The sequence below is a fragment of the Notolepis coatsorum genome, assembly GCF_963971535.1.
Source record: "Notolepis coatsorum genome assembly, chromosome: 5".
In the NCBI taxonomy this organism is placed as follows: Eukaryota; Metazoa; Chordata; class Actinopteri; order Aulopiformes; family Paralepididae; genus Notolepis; species Notolepis coatsorum.
Genome location: NC_140169.1, coordinates 47,855,685 through 47,868,283, shown reverse-complemented (window position 1 = coordinate 47,868,283; position 12,599 = coordinate 47,855,685).

The window sequence follows — 12,599 nt, the reverse complement described above, 5'->3', positions numbered from 1 at the left end:
CCCCAACCCCGCTCAGCCGCACACGGTGGTCCTGACCTTCTCAGCTGCTGCAAACCACAGGTCAATACCAGCCTGCCCCACCCCAATCATCCGCGCCGTGGATATCTCAAGATAAATCACATCCAACAGTGTTAGGGACCAGTTAATCACTGTAAGCTTCTCAGGCTCCTTCCATCTCAATGCTATTAGCTTCTTTGCTGCTGTGACGCCCGCCAGGACAACCCTTTTTAGTTGTACGGACGCGGGTAGTGTCGTTATATCGTTCAGGAGTAGCGTAACAGCTGTGAATGGGATAGTTAAGCCACACAAATCTGAAAGTTTGTCCGTTATTGACCTCCAGAAGCGGGCCACTGGTGGGCAATCCCAATACATATGCATATAAGTGCCAGTGGCCCTTTGAGAGCACAAAGTGCACCGAGAGTCGGTTACCAGTCCCATAGCAAATAGCTTCCTAGGTGTAAGATAGGTCCTATGAATATAATTAAAATTAATTTGCTGGTGATTGGGGTTGCGGGAAGACAATGCCACATTTGCCCAAACATCACCCCAGTCAAACTCGGGGTCCAACTCCGGGATATCCCCACGCCAGATTGTATCCAATGACAAATTTTTATACGTGGATTGAATTAAGAGTGTATAAAAGTCTGAGACAAACCCTCTGGAGGTCGTCCTGTCCACTATGAGCCTGAGGAAGGGGTGTGGTTGCAAAGCCTTCAGCGCTGACCTTAGTTGAAGGTAAAGAAAGAAGGACTCGCCGGGAAGATCATAAAATTCTCTTAAGTCCTGAAACGCCCGAAGGCCGTTCTTATCATAAATATCCTCCAGAGTATGAACTCCCCTCCTTTGCCATTGAGGAATACTAACCGGCTTGTGCCCAACAAGTAGTTGCTCATTATTAAAAATGGGAGAGTCCAGGTGCCATGGGCATTTAACCCCACACGACTTCTGTACATTACGCCACGTTTGGATCACGTGAGTTATGATCGGTCCATACCTCAGTCGGCATTTCGAAATAGGGACAGTGGAGTACACTACATCCTGCAATCTTAGCGGTGAAACCGCCGCCGCTTCTAAGGAGCGCCAAGATACAGCCTCTACAGGGTCTAGCCAGCACATCAGAGGTCTCAGTGAAAAGGACCAGAAATAAAGCTTAAAATCAGGGATTGCGAGGCCCCCATCTTGTTTTCTACGTTGAGTAGTAGCTCTTTTGATTCTCGGGCGTTTGTTATTCCAGATAAACTTAGATACCATCGATTGTACCTTGCGCCAGTGGTCTATTGGAGGGGGCAGGGGGAGCATTGAGCTAACAAAATGTATCCTAGGCAGGACGTTCATTTTGATTATGGAAGCCCGGGCTTGTAAGGAGTTAGGAAGGGACGACCACCTGTCTAGATCCTGGCGTATTTTATCATAAGTACCCGTGAAGTTGTACTTAGTAGTTTGACTCAGCGTGGGGAATATCTCTATGCCCAAGTATTTAAAATGTTCCACTATGGGGATATCAGCTGGTAGTCGCACCGCCTTGGCCAGCTCATTAAGAGGTAGGCAGGCTGATTTGTTCCAGTTAATCTTAAAGCCTGATAATTTACCAAAGTCGTCGATTATTCCCAGTAATTTTGTGGCCGACCGGGAGGGGTCGTCCATAAAAATCAATAGGTCATCCGCATAGAGAGCAATTTTGTGTGGTGTATTATTGACCATTATGGGGACGATGTCCTCCGATTGCCTAATAAATTGGGCCAATGGTTCGAGGGAAAGCGCGAATAGTCCTGGGCTCAGAGGACAACCCTGTCTAGAAGATCTGGAGACTGGAAAAAGTGTGGAACAGTTTTTGCCTGTCAGTATCATTGCCGACGACGAGGCATACAGGACTTTAATCATATGAATAAAACTCTTTCCAAGACCCATAACCTCAAGTACCTTCCACAGGTATGACCACTCTAGTCTGTCAAACGCCTTCATGGCATCCAAAGACAGAACTGTGGACGGAGCTGTATTGTCTTTACTGTTATCGACTACATGCCGGGATAAAACCAGTCTGATCGCAGTGTACCAATACCGTCATAAATCTCTGCAGGCGGCGGGCCAGCACCTTGGCAAACACTTTAAGATCGGCCCCGAGAAGACTCAAGGGTCTATAGCTACCACAATCATTGGGATCTTTATCCTTCTTGAGAAGTAAAGAAATCAACGCCATGTTGACATCTCTTGAGAACTCCCCTTGTTCGATAGCGTAATTGATCATATCGAGCATCAATGGACCCAGTTGGTCCCAGAAAGCTAAATATACCTCGGGTGGAATCCCATCCCAGCCTGGTGCCTTACCCCTCTGCATTTCAGCCATCGTCTCCCTAAGTTCCATAAGAGTGATCGGTTTCCCCAGTTCCTTAGCCTCTTCCTCAGAAATGTGGGGTATCTCAAGCCCGCCAATGAACGATTCAAATTTAGAGTTATCGAAATTAACCTCTGAGCTATATAACTGTGAGTAAAACTCTTTAAAAGTGTCGTTGATCTTTTTCGAATCAGTAGTGACTGTTCCCTGTCGCGTCTTGTTTCAGAGAGAACAGCTGATGTGTGATGGAATATCGGGGGATGATTACCAAGAAGGCCATCGGGAACACCAGGAATATGGCCTATACTACTAAACTGAATCAGTAGCACTGCAGGCCCTGTCCTCTACTCTACATGCACTCCGCTGCTTCTCCTGACGCAGGACTGAACCCCCTCCGTCCACATCGCACACCTTCCCTTCCTCTCTGGACCACGGCGACGGAGAACCGATCCGTCTCTCTTGACCTCTGCGACCTCCTGCTGCCCTCTTCGAGGGGAAAGTGCGATGTGAACGGAAGAGGATTACATGCCGCTTGGATTAAATTATTTATCTTAATTACTGTGTAATAATAATAGATGAAACTTTGTTTTGTTTTCAAAGAATAAACGCCATCGTGATTCATCGTATGCTGCAGCGATACTGGGGGGGAGGGGAGGGGGGTGTACGCATTAAACCCATGTCGATTCGCCATATGATTGGTTTATTAAACTGTTCTTAGGCTTTTATGTAGCCTATTAGTAAGATTAAGAATACATCATGTGTTGTGTTTATTTTTACCTTTCCGTTTATAAAATAAAAGTTTTGCCATACAATTAGCCCCGTTTTTGTATTCATCAATGTATGTATCAATATCTGGAATTACTCCTATTTCCTATTAGTTGGCTATTTATATATTATATGGTTATTGTAAGGAAGTTATTGTATCTTATTTCTCAGGCTACACACATTGATATGAGCTATAACCAAACCCTTATGCAAGCCTAGCTTAATACAGGAAGTATCAGTAGGCCTACAGACCATAAAGCAATAGTCTCAATGGGTTTCAGAATAACCAGGGAGTGATACTGGAGTCCGTAAACAGTTGGTTGTTGATATATAGTCTATCCACCGACACGTTTGTTTAGGCTTTGATGTTCTTTCATGATAGGATATAATAGCTTACGTCTTCCATTGATCTCGGGAGGAAATTGGTTGTTCATGCCAAAGGTGGTGTTCTTTAACTCCCTGCCCCTACCCTTGACAAGCTCATTCTGCTGGTGATGCTCAAAACAAGCCACTATTGCCCGTGGTCTGTCCCCTGAGGGTTTTCCCATTCTGTGTACTCTAGAGAAGGTGATGTTCTGAACAGTGTCCCTAGGCAGTCTTAGCTGGTCTGACATAAACTCCCTTATGACTGATTCACAGTCCTTGCTCTCCTTCTCTGCTATCCCTGTAAAAACCAGATTGTCTTGCATAGACCTACACTGTACATCCAGAAGAGATTCCTTCAACTTCCTGTTGTCTATCTCAATTATGTCTACTTTGTTTCCCATGTATTCCACCTTTCCTTTCAGCTCAGCATTATCCTTGACCAGCTCATCAATTTGTCTCTGACTGAACTCCAAGTTTTCTTTGAGGCTCTTAATTTCCTGCATCATCAAGTCCAACATATCCAGTTTATCAAGTCTCTTATTCATGGCCTGTAATGTTAGATTCATGTCAACCTCTCTTATTGTCAGCGCTTCCTCCAATGAAGCTTCCTCTGCATCTTCAATGTCAGAACGTGATCTTTTACTCAGTTTGGGCTTAATACAGTCTGTAATCTTCTGTGACTTTGTCTGAATGTTAAGTTTCACAGGCGAAAATTTCAGGGGAGCTCCCACAGACCGTAGTACAATATATACATACATGAACAACATATATAACACTGTACATAACAGAATATTTTAAATAAAGTGCATGATGAGTGGTAACAGTGATTATCAAGTCCAGGTAAGTGCATGGTGCACGTGAGGGGACAGTAATTGAGCGTTTAACAGTCTGACTGCTTGGGGGAAAAAGCTGTTCTGAAATCTTGAACTCTTGGCATGTATGGACCGGTATCTCCTCCCTGGGGGAAGGAGCTGAAAGAGGTGATGTGCTGGGTGAGACTGGTCCTTGATGATACACTTGGAGCGGTGGAGGCAGCGGGAGGTGAAGACGGAGGTGATGTTTGATAGAGGAGTCCCGACGATCCTGCCTGCCGCCTTCACCACCCTCTGTAGAGCCTCTTGCTCTGCCTTTGTGCAGCTGGAGAACCACACAGACACACCGTAGGTCAGCACACTCTCTATAGTTACTGTCTGTACAATACTGCTGTAGGCCTATAATACTTATGTAAATAAGTAAGGCAATTGAAATATATCTGCAGTACAGCTCAATACACACAATTGTTAAGGGGATGCAGACCAGAGAAAGACTTCCGTCTTGTTTCCATCAGGGTCCCCCATTTTCAATTCATCATAAATGTACAGTTCCCTCCCCCTTGTATATATTTACTGTATGTCACAAATGTAACAGTACTGCATGGTCTGCATCCCCTTAACAATTGTGTATTGAGCTGTACTGCATTCTGCAATCTGTTAATAAAGTTTTCAATCAATCAATCAATCAATCAATCAATCCGGGCCTGTGACGGTCACTGTATCACACCTATCACACCTATCACACCTATCACACCGATCCCACCTATCACACCTATCACACCGATCCCACCTATCACACCTATCACACCCATCACACCGATCCCACCTATCACACCTATCACACCTATCACACCGATCCCACCTATCACACCTATCACACCGATCACACCTATCACACCTATCACACCTCTCACACCGATCCCACCTATCACACCGATCCCACCTATCACACCTCTCACACCTATCACACCTCTCACACCTATCACACCTATCACACCTATCACACCGATCCCACCTATCACACCGATCACACCTATCACACCTATCACACCGATCCCACCTATCACACCTATCACACCTATCACACCAATCCCACCTATCACACCTATCACACCGATCCCACCTATCACACCTATCACACCTATCACACCTATCACACCGATCCCACCTATCACACCTATCACACCGATCCCACCTATCACACCTATCACACCTATCACACCGATCCCACCTATCACACCTATCACACCTATCACACCTATCACACCTCTATACCCATTCTGCAATCTGTTAATAAAGTTTTCAATCAATCAATCAATCAATCAATCAATCGGTCACTTTACCCATTCTACAATCTGTTAATAAAGTTTTCAATCAATCAATTAATCAATCAATCAATCAATCGGTCACTGTACCCATTCTACAATCTGTTAATAAAGTTTTCAATCAATCAATCAATCAATCAATCAATCAATCAATCAATCGGTCACTGTACCCATTCTGCAATCTGTTAATAAAGTTTTCAATCAATCAATCAATCAATCAATCGGTCACTGTACCCATTCTACAATCTGTTAATAAAGTTTTCAATCAATCAATCAGGGCCTGTGGCGGTCACGTGTACCCATTCTGCATTCTGTTAATAAAGTTTTCAATCAATCAATCAATCAATCCCGCAGTGCAACGTGACCCAAATCAGCCAATGCCCGCAGTGCAACACTCCAATTCAGCCATTGGGTGGGACGGTCACGTGACCCAAATCAGCCAATGGAAGCGAGGTGGACGCGGGCAAATACTGCGGCATGGGCATGCTAGACCTACAAAAGGCCTTCGACACTGTCAATCACACCATTCTGATTGACAAGCTAAAAGCAATTGGTTTTGATAGTTTATCAGTGAGCTGGATACAATCCTACCTGGAGGGGAGAGAACAGATGGTGGAGGTAAACGGTACCCTATCCCCCCCCCTCACAGTGAACTGAGGTGTTCCACAAGGAAGCATACTAGGACCACTACTGTTCCTAATTTATGCAAATGACATGTCGTCAGCTTGTGACTGCAACTTGTTCCTGTTTGCGGACGACTCAGCCCTGCTGGTCTCTGACAAGAACAAGTTACAGGTTGAAAAAACCCTCAGCTCGGAACTAGGCAAAATCTGCATATGGCTCGCCGACGACAAACTATCATTAAACAGAGTCCATTCTCTTCGGTTCAAATAACAAACTCAGCAAGACCGACGGCTTCTCGGTTACAGTGGGTGACAATATTGTCACAAGGAAAGATGAAATTACCTACCTGGGTTCCATCCTAGAGGCTAATCTTTCCTGTGACAAAATGGCATCCAATGTAATAAAAAAAAGTCAATCAACGAACTCGATTCTTGTACCGGATCTCCTCCCTGGTAAACAAGAATACCCTGAAGACTCTGGCAGGAGCACTCATTCAAGGGTACTACGACTATGCTTGCACCTCATGGTACCAAAGCACCTCAAAGGCACTAAAAACCAAATTACAAACATCTCAAAACAAACTAGTCAGACTACTGCTTGACCTGACTCCTAGAACCCACCTCACCCCTGCACACTTTGCCAACCTAGGATGGCTTAGAGTAGACGACAGAGTACAGCAACTTGCAATGGGCCTGGTCTACAAGATACACTACACGACCAAGGTACCCATGTACATGTCAAAATACTTCCCAAAGGTCAGTGAATACCACGATCACAACACCAGAGGGAGCTCCACAAATCATGTAAAACCCAGATTCGGCTCAAACAAGGGACTAAACACGTTTCGCAACTATGCCACAACAATGTGGAACGCCCTACCCAAAGCTGTAAAGGAATGTGAATCACTACCCACCTTCAAAAACACTCTCAAAGAACACCTACGGAAGACTGCAATTCAAAACTGGCCCCTACAAATGTCCTAACCCAGTTGTACAATAAAGACCAAGCATGGCTTTGTCGTTTGTCAGTATTCCAATGTACCCAACCCCCCCCCACCTCCAATGTACAGCCCCACCCCACCTACCCAACCTCCCCCAATGCACAGTTTCTATGTCAAATGTATATACACTCTTTTTCTGGATTTTTTTAGTATCACAAACAGTACTGTACACTGTAAAATGTTTCACCCTAAAGTTACAATAAATTACTGGCAATATTTTGCATGACTTTTACAGTAAGATTCACAATAATTTACTGTGAATGGCTTCACAGCAATGTGTTGTAATTTCACAGTAATGGTAGTACAATACATTGTTGTAATTTCACAACTTCATACTGTAAGAAATTACTGTGATATTACAATAAATTACTGGCAATATTTTGCATGACTTTTACAGTAAGATTCACAATAATTTACTGTGAATGGCTTCACAGCAATGTGTTGTAATTTCACAGTAATGGTAGTACAATACATTGTTGTAATTTCACAACTTCTAACAGTAAGACATTACTGTGATATCACATTATTCTGTTGTATATATATTACAACAATATATTGTGACTTCACAACATCAAATTGTAAGACATTTACTGTAATATCACATTATTTTGTTGTATATATATTACAGCAATGTATTGTGACTTCACAACATCAAATTGTAAGAAATTACTGTAATATCACATTATTTTGTTGTATATATATTACAACAATGTATTGTGACTTCACAACATCAAATTGTAAGAAATTACTGTAATATCACATTATTTTGTTGTATATATATTACAACAATGTATTGTGACTTCACAACATCAAATTGTAAGAAATTACTGTAATATCACATTATTTTGTTGTATATATATTACAACAATGTATTGTGTATTTACAATAGCCTACATGTATTTTTGTAGTCCAGCTCCAGTACACTTCCTGAAGGTCACACTTTGGTTTCCTGTCGTGTTTAATCACGTCATCCTATTGTATCTTGACATGAAACTATTGTATGAGCTTCCTCCAGAAGTATACTGGAGCTGGGGACTATAGAGTTATGCATGTCTATCATTGTAAATTGACTGTTATTTTGCCAAATTATATAATATAATAATTATTATTTTTCAATTATTTTGTTGGCAAGTCTTTTGCATTACTTTTCAGACTTGCCAACAAAATAATTGAATAATAATAATTATTATATTATATAATTTGGCAAAATAACAGTCAATTTACAATGGTATGCATAACTGTATAGTCCCCAGCTCCAGTATACTTCTGGAGGAAGCTCATACAATAGTTTCCTGTCAAATACTATTGGATGACGTGATTAATCATGACAGAAAACCAAAGTGTGAGCTTCTGCCAGGAAGTATACTGCGCTGGACTTCAAAAATGCACGTAGGCTATTGTACATTAAAAACAACAGTCCAAACGCACAAATGAGGTAAGCCAGCATTTATTGTCAAAAGACAGAATTATTACAAATAATTACACGAGGTAAGCCGGCATTTATTGTCAAAAGACAGAATTATTACAAATAATTATATACAAAGAATTATATTCTTATTCTTGAAATGGTAAATGGCTGTTTTCTTTTTTACAATTTGTGCACATTTTACCCATAGGAAAATCCTGCTCGTTGTACAAGTATCGCAGAGAAAATTCAAAGGTACTCAGTTGCACAAGAGTTTCGGACAGAGAAACGCAATGGTTTGAAAGCTCGGCGTTGCTAATAAACATTTTAAATATTATTTTATAAACTGCTGGTCAACACTGCTCAAAACGGCTTTAGCTGACTGATGCGCCTTGCACATCGAGCGTTTCGCCAGTTCTTCAGAGTTAATTATGGGATTTTATTGTCAAAAGACAGAATTATATTACAAAGAATTATATTCTTATTCTTGAAATGTTAAATGGCTGTTTTCTTTCTTCTTTTATATACAATTTGTGCACATTTTACCCATAGGAAAATCCCATATTAACTCTGAAGAACTGGTCCTCTGCGAAACGCTCGTTGTACAAGTATCGCAGAGAAAATTCAAAGGTACTCACAGTTGCACGAGAGTTTCGAACAGAGAAACGCAATGGTTTGAAAGCTCGGCATTGCTAATAAACATTTTAAATATTATTTTATAAACTGCTGGTCAACACTGCTCAAAACGGCAAAACTAAGACAAAGTAATCATATTCGTAAGTAAAATGGTAAATGGCTGCTTTTTTTTCTTCTTTTTTTACATATTTGTGCACATTTTACCCATAGGAAAATCCCATATTAACTGTGAAGAACTGGTCCTCTGCGAAACGCTTGTTGTACAAGTATTGCAGAGAAAATTCAAAGGTACTCACAGTTGCATGAGGGTTTCAGACAGAGAAACGCAATGTTTTGAAAGCTCGGCATTGCTAATAAACATTTTAAATATTATTTTATAAACTTCTGGTCAACACTGCTCAAAACGGCTTTAGCTGACTGATGCACCTTGTATGACGAGCGTTTCGCCAGTTCTTCAGAGTTAATTATGGGATTTTATTGTCAAAAGACAGAATTATTACAAAGAATTATATTCTTATTCTTGAAATGGTAAATGGCTGTTTTCTTTTTTACAATTTGTGCACATTTTACCCATAGGAAAATCCCGCTCGTTGTACAAGTATCGCAGAGAAAATTCAAAGGTACTCACAGTTGCATGAGGGTTTCAGACAGAGAAACGCAATGGTTTGAAAGCTCGGCGTTGCTAATAAACATTTTAAATATTATTTTATAAACTGCTGGTCAACACTGCTCAAAACGGCAAAACTAAGACAAAGTAATCATATTCTGTCAGAATGGAGGTAGGTGAATTCCAATGGGTGAAGGCAATCACAGAGACAGAGAGTGTTTACTCTTGAACAGGTTCGACTTTAATAGTAAGAACACAGAGTAAATTCTAAGAGAGAACAAGTGCTAAAAGCACAAGTGGAAAATAAGGTAAATGGGAGCTTATTGGAGGTCCAGAGTAGAACCGTCCGCGTTATCCCCGAACGCAATTAGTGAAGACCTGACAATGAACAAGCAGAAGAGAGGTATGTTACATAGACACCAAATACCAACATTCCACACACACCCTCGTGACAGCCAATCAGGAACCACCCCTAAGTGACAGCACTAATTGACAGGGAATGACAGGTGACAAGCCCAGTGACATATGCCAGGAAAGTGGGTGGTCACCGACCGAGGTCGGTGTCCAGAACGTAACAGTACCCTCCCCCGACGAACGGCACCAGACGTTCACCTAGGAGCCTCGGGATTCAGCCGCCGGAAATCAACGATCAGGCTGGGATCTAAAATATCCCTTTGAGGCACCCAAGAACGCTCTTCTATCCCGTACCCCTCCCAATCCACCAAGAACTGAAACCCCCTACCCCTCCGCCTACAACCCAGTATCCTCCACACCGTGTAAATGGGTTGACCGCCAATAAACCGGGGCGGAGGAACCACAGGCAGTGGCGGGGCCAAGGGCGATGAGAGGAATGGCTTCAGCAGGGACACATGAAACGTCGGATGAACCCTCATAGAGCTCGGAAGACGTAGCTTGTAAGCCACTGGATTAACCCGATGAATCACTTTAAATGGTCCTATAAAGCGAGGAGCCAGCTTCTTGGATTCCACCCGGAGAGGGAGATCCCGGGTGGAAAGCCAAACCCGCTGCCCTGGACGGTAAACTGGAGCCGGACGACGCTTACGGTTAGCCTGCCGTTGGGTACTAACCGAAACCTTCTGTAGCGCCTTCCGAACCTGTTTCCACGTCCTGCGACAGCGAGCCACATGTGCCTGGGCCGAGGGCACCTCCGCCTCCTGCTCCTGCTCGGGAAACAGAGGAGGTTGAAAACCATACTGGCACTGAAAGGGAGACATACCGGTAGAAGAGGAGAGAAGGGTATTATGCGCGTACTCAGCCCAAGCCAACCTCCTACTCCACGTTGCCGGACTACCGGCAACGTAACATCTCAAGACCCCCTCCAAATCCTGGTTGACCCTCTCCGTCTGCCCGTTCGACTGTGGATGGAACCCAGACGACAGACTGACAGAGGCGCCGAGGCCGGCGGCAAACGCCTTCCAGAACCTGGAGGCGAACTGAGGACCCCGGTCCGACACGATATCTACTGGCAGCCCGTGGACCCGAAAGACATGCTGTATAACTAAATCAGCAGTCTCCCGGGCCGAAGGAAGCTTGGGGAGAGGGACAAAGTGAGCCGCCTTAGAGAACCGATCCACCACCACCAAGATGGTGGTGAATCCGTCCGAAAGGGGAAGACCAGAAATAAAGTCCAGAGATATGTGTGACCAGGGTCGTTTAGGAATAGGAAGTGGTCGGAGGAGACCCGCCGGTGCCCGTCGAGAGGTCTTACTACGTGCGCACACCGGACAGGCCGCCACAAAGGAACGCGTATCCCCCTCCACTGTCGGCCACCAGAACCTCCTACGGATAAATTCCAGGGTCCTGGTTGCCCCTGGGTGGCTGGTGAGGGATGACGCATGTGCCCACTGTAGCAAGCGTGAGCGCGCCACCTTGGGAACATACGACCGCCCCGGAGGACCCCCACCAGGATCGGGCTCCCGCGTTAGCGCCGACCTTACCACCTTCTCTATGCCCCAAGACACGGGTGCCAAAATCAAGGCCGGTGGAATAATGGGATGGGGCTGCTCCTCCCGACCAGGAAGATCAAACTGGCGTGACAACGCGTCAGGTTTGATATTCTTGGAGCCGGGTCTATAGGAGATGGTATATCGAAATCGTGTGAAGAACAACGTCCACCTGGCCTGGCGAGCGTTAAGGCATTTAGCCCCTTGGATGTAAGCCAAGTTCTTATGATCAGTCCAAATAATGAAAGGATGTGCCGCCCCCTCTAACCAATGTCTCCACTCCTCCAGTGCCAATTTGATCGCCAATAACTCCCGATTACCCACGTCGTAATTACGCTCGGCTGGTGACAGACGGCGAGAAAAAAAAGCACACGGGTGCACTTTCCCATCCTTTAAGCATCTCTGAGAGAGCACCCCCCCCACCGCGACGTCAGAGGCATCCACCTCCACAATGAACGGAACCTCCGCGTCATGGCGGATCAATACAGGAGCGGATGTAAAACGACGTTTAAGATCGCAGAAGGCCGACTCAGCCCTAGGCGACCATTCAAAGCCAGGGAGAGAGGCCTTAGTGAGAGCTGTTAAGGGATTGGCTAAGGCGCTAAAATTGTGAATAAAGCGCCTGTAAAAATTTGCAAAGCCCAAAAACCGTTGTAACCCCTTGAGCGACGAAGGCCGTGGCCAGTCCAAAACTGCACTCACCTTGGCTGGATCCATGCGCAGATCGCCCTTTGTCAACACCAAGCCCAGGAAGGACACGGTG